At 49.8% G+C, this 4,954-nt stretch overlaps 1 long non-coding RNA gene across 1 annotated transcript; it reads left to right on the forward strand.

Moving 5' to 3' along the window:
* The first annotated feature begins 93 nt into the window (after positions 1 to 93).
* On the forward strand, positions 94 to 4,284 carry LOC135405629 (uncharacterized). The gene is made up of 5 exons (XR_010425877.1): positions 94 to 162; positions 431 to 584; positions 779 to 1,659; positions 2,459 to 2,570; positions 3,070 to 4,284. It is a non-coding gene; the product is annotated as an uncharacterized LOC135405629 (long non-coding RNA).
* The last annotated feature ends 670 nt before the right edge of the window (positions 4,285 to 4,954 follow it).

The raw sequence follows: 4,954 nt of genomic DNA on the forward strand, positions 1-4,954 counted from the left end.
GCCCGCCAGAGTGGATCTGCTTCAGACGCTACCGCGGCGAGGCGGCCACGGTCTGGTCCCTGGGCATCCTGCTCTACCAGATGGTCTGCGGGAAGCACCCTTTCCGCAAAGGCCCCAACACCATCTGGGACCAGCTCCCGTTCCCACCACGGGTCTCTCGAGGTGGATACCAATCTTTGTGGCACGGGGGGAATAACGGTGTTGGGAGAGGGCAGCGGGCTCACGAGGACACCGCTCTTGAAGCTGTTTGTGTCCCATGGTTGGCTGGAGGAGGTGGCCTGTGTCCTGCCATCCTGCTCTCCTCCAAAAGGGAGAATCAACTGAGAAGTTTGGGCACAGCTCTGAGCACAGCCAGCACAGCCTGGGCACGTGGACAGTGGGACAAAGGGGACAGGATCCTTCTCCAACTGACCGGCCATTTTCCCCCCAGGGTGCCAGCACCTTATCAGGTGGTGTTTGTCCATCCACCCCTCGGACAGGCCATCATTGGAAGACCTATTGTGCCATCCTTGGGTGCAGGGCATTTGCCTGCTCTAGAAGACAGGAGAGATCCACGTGCTCACTTTGATCCAGGGGCCTGGCAAGTAACACCTCCACACATCTCTTGGCAATAAGAAACAAAGAAAACCAGATTTTTTTGTCATGCCTGTAGCACTGAGGGGGGATCATCCCACGGGAACATGCACCTCTTTGTGCTGGAGCTGGGCTGCAGACCCGGTCTCCCAAGTGCTGGTGGCCACCATCCAACCTGGTTTTGCTCGTCCCGCTTCACAGACAGCTGGGCCCTCGGCAGAACACTGACAGCCTGGTCTGGCCCCCAGGGAAGGAGAAGGGGCCTCTGGAGAAGCTGTGCCGGGTGGGGCTGCTGCTGGAGACATCGAGGACGACGTCAGGGATGACAAGCTCTTTGTTGTTGACCTGGACACTGGCGAGCTGAAGATGATGGACTTTGATTCTGGCCCCTTCCTCCAAGCCGTGCTCCACACGCCGTTTGCAGATGAGTCCACACCCAGGGGGTGCTCCCGGGCATTGCTCAGCCTGGCTGGGCACCAAAGGTTCCCCCTTTGCTGGCGGGGAACCCGATGAATTCTTCAGCCGGCTGCCAAGCTGCTTCTTGGCAGGAGGGTGGGCTGGGCTCTGGGCTGGGTGTGAAATGGGAGCCCGGCTCTGCCCCCAGCCTCTGCCACTGCCCCTTTGCTGGGCGGGGCTGGGGCAGGGGCAGCCAGCCTGCCAAAAACCAACCCCCGTGGGGGGAGCAAAGGTGGGGCTGCAGAACACCAGCTGCTTTGGGCTGCAGGCCGGGAAAGGCTTGGGCTGCCTTGGCTTAGGAGCCTTTCTTTGGGGCAATGCAGCAGGGCAGGGAGAAGGCCTGGGTTTTCCTTACCTGGAGGAGGAGCTTTCCTTTGGTGTGGAGGGGTTGGGCCTTCCTCAGAACCCTGACACAATGTTAACATTTTACCTTTTTGTCTTGTTTCCACTTTTTGTTTGTAATCTCTTGTCATGAATTTGTTGTTTGTTTTTGAGGGAAGAGTTGGAGCTGGTGCCCAGTCTGGATTGGGAAGGGCTGGGACCATCCCTGGAGTGGATCTGACGTCCCCTCTGAGAAGGCTGAGGACATCCTTTGGGACACGCTCTTCTTCTGGCAGCAGATCTTGTGAGGTAGATCCTCATCTTGCCCATCTTCTCAGCAGGAGTGGGATAATGGCTTTTGGGAGATGGCAGCAGGCACATGAACATCCCGCTCTTGCAGCTGCTGAGGAGGTTGATCTCCTGGGCTTGGCTGGAGGAGGTGGCACCTGTGTTGAGTAATTTCTGAAATCCAATTGATCTGGGACGATCCCAAATGACAGTTTAGTTTTCACCTTGCTCGAGCTGTATCTCAGCTGTTCTCTGAACAGTTCTCTCCCCCACCTGCCTGTTACTTCCCAACTGCTCCCTCTTTTCCCTGCAACGAGTTCCCAGCTTGTCATGGTCTCCATCAAACCATTGATAGAAGAAATAGAAACTCTACTCCCAGTACCCCGGAGTGCCCAAATGAGGAACAATGTAATCCTGGAAAAGTTCTAGAGAATTAGATAAGGGATGTCCCAAGCAAGCAGGATGTAAACTAAGCCCTACGTACCCAGATAAAAGAAGCACAATGGTGCTGTGCTGCTCAAGAACTGAGCAGCACAGATGACAGAGAAGGCCTGGAAGGACCAGAAAAGGACTTCCAATAGGGGTGTGACTATGTAAAGCAGAGTAATGAATATGTATTCAGTAAGCAAGGCTATCAAATGCACATGTAAAGAGTGTGTGTAATAAAAAGCCCTGTCTGTCATTTGGCACACTGGGTTAGAGGAACTCTCCTCTGAACCTCCAGCATGCTGAACAAAGAAGAATGCCCTTTTTAACATCTCCAAATTGGGGTTGAGAAGTTTGTTTCTGCTGCTTTTGGGTGTAATTTTTGGCCCCCCAGACAGGACACCTCTGCCTGATCTCCCACGGATCCAAGGGATCTCTGGATCTTCAACCAGCACCAGGATTTTGCTGGAGAAGAGCACAGATCCCCAGCCCAGTCTGGGACACAGGTAAGATCCCACTGGATAATAAGGAATTCTCTTTGGGAATCCTGCCCATGTCAAACATATGGATCTTTCAGCGCACTGGGGGGTTCTTTGGTATTTTGGGAATCCTACTCATCTGAGACCTGTGGATCTTCCAGCCCTTTGGGTGAGTTATTTTGTATTTTGGAATTTGGTATTCGGCTTTGTTTTATCAATCAATATTGTTGTGTTCTTATTTGTTTCTGTATTGTAACATTTTGGGTCTACTGTTTAGAGATGGGGAGTGGGCAATCTGAAGGGGGAATTGTGAAGTCCCCACTTTGTTGCATTTTGCAATTTTGGATGAAGTTTGGCAGCCCCCCCAGAGGAACAGCTCCCAGGGAGAATTTAATGAAGTGTTGGAATCAATGGGTGGCTGTTCTGGAACATTGAATTATAATCCATTGTTACAGTTGATGCTGTTTCAGAATGGGAACAGAAGTGGAAGGAGGTTATGTGTGTTGATGTGGTTTTCACTTTGCAGAACCCTGTGAAATGGCAGAAGGATTGTGGTGTGAATGCAGCGCCCTCAGAGCCCTTGGTGTGAGCCCGGAAAGGAAAATCAAGGGAAATGGTTAAAGCCTTGTTGTTCCATGTGGAGCACAGGAGAACTTTGTTCTCATCGTCTCCCCGATAAGGAGGAGGACTCAGATCTTCTGGTTGGCCCCACGGGCAGGTTGAGTGGGGGAACAGAAAATCAAGATGCAGAAACCAATCTTGCAGGGGAACTGGCATGTGAAGAGGCAGATTTAGCATGTCCAGAAGAAAAGGTAGAGAGAATGTGTCAGAGAGAGAGCAGAGAGCTTCAGTACAGCTGCAGGAAGAACTAGAGCTAAACAAGGAGGGATGGGAGTGGCCCCCCTGTGTGATAGAACTCAGACTAGATGGCAAAAGCATCCACCTGCAGTGGATATTATCTGGAATGAAACATGCCAGGCCAAAGGCAATGAACACGTCAAAATTCTTTACAATGAAGCAGGTTCACAGGGAAGAGCCTACTGACTGGAAGAAACAGCACAAAAATATATGAATATCCATCCTGAAACACAGGGGGGAAGGACTCAACTGGCCCCCATATTTGTGGGGCAGTCCTCAGATGTGGTTAGGAGGAAATGACAAAAAGCTGAGGGACAAGATCAAGATCATTTCAGGACATTGTTGGAGGTTGGGAGAATCAGCAGGAATCAACTCAGCAGAAAGAAGTTTCAGTTATGGAAGAAATCCCAGAGGAAATGGTGCCCCTGGGGAGAGGAAGAAGATGAGAGCATGGGCAGCCTGCTTCAAACATCCCCCCCAGGAGACTTGGGATCAATCCATGTGCATCCTGTAAGAAAGATGGACACTGGAAATGGGATTGTCCGCAACTGAAACTTCAGAACCCTCCGAACCCTCTCGTGGCATCACTGAAGATGACTGAGGGGGCACCAGAGGATTCTTCCCCATCAGAACATCTGGTTCCAGCCAAGCTAAGTACAATTGGTTGTGGCTGTGGGAACTTGTTCCCCTGTCTTAAATAAGGGAAAATGAAACTCAAGTCACAATTCTGGAACAATTGTCTGGTGTGACAGGGAATTGGGAAACTGGGCCATTTTTAATGGTGTGGATTTGAAATTGGGAAAACAGTGGTTGGCTCCCCAGTATGTCCCCAATTCCCCAAAGCCTCTGCCTGGGAGAGATCTCTTGGAAAAATTAAATGCCACAATACAATTTAAAAATGATAAAATATAAGTTATTATTGCAGAGCCTAATTCTGTGGAAGATTCTAGTTTTGCATGAGTCTCCAAAAGCGGAACTAATCCATCTGCCAACGTCACTTGGGGATGCAGTGATTCCAATAGGATGGGCTGGAGAGGTGCCTCCATGATCCAAAAGAGCAGAACTTGTGAGAATTCCAGTGAAACCTGGAGTGGGGTTGGTCAGGCCAAAGCAATAGCCTTTGAAAATGGAAAGTTGTGAGGGATTCTCACTCTCTGTAGAAAAACTGATGAAATTTTGCTTGTTAAAAGAATGTGAATCTAAATGTAATGCTCCAATTTTGCCAGTCAAGCAGGCAAATGGAAGGCTATCCCAGTTAGTCCAAGACCTCAGAGCTATAAATAATTGAGTAGAAGATATACAAGCAGTTGTAGCGAATCCGTACACTTTGCTAACTCCCTTAAATGAAAGTTTAATATGTTTCACAGTATTAGATTTGAAAGATGCCTTTTTCTGTCTCCCTTTAAGTTGTGAAAGTCAAGAGCTTTTTGCTTTCAACTGGGAAAATCCAAAAACAGGGAGGAAAACCCATCTGACTTTGGTGGTCCTCTTGCAGGGGTTTAAAAATAGCCCCCCAGTATTTGGAACTCAATTGGCAAAGGAACTGGAGGAAT

The sequence above is a fragment of the Pseudopipra pipra genome, chromosome W, assembly GCF_036250125.1.
Source record: "Pseudopipra pipra isolate bDixPip1 chromosome W, bDixPip1.hap1, whole genome shotgun sequence".
Lineage (NCBI taxonomy): Eukaryota > Metazoa > Chordata > Aves > Passeriformes > Pipridae > Pseudopipra > Pseudopipra pipra.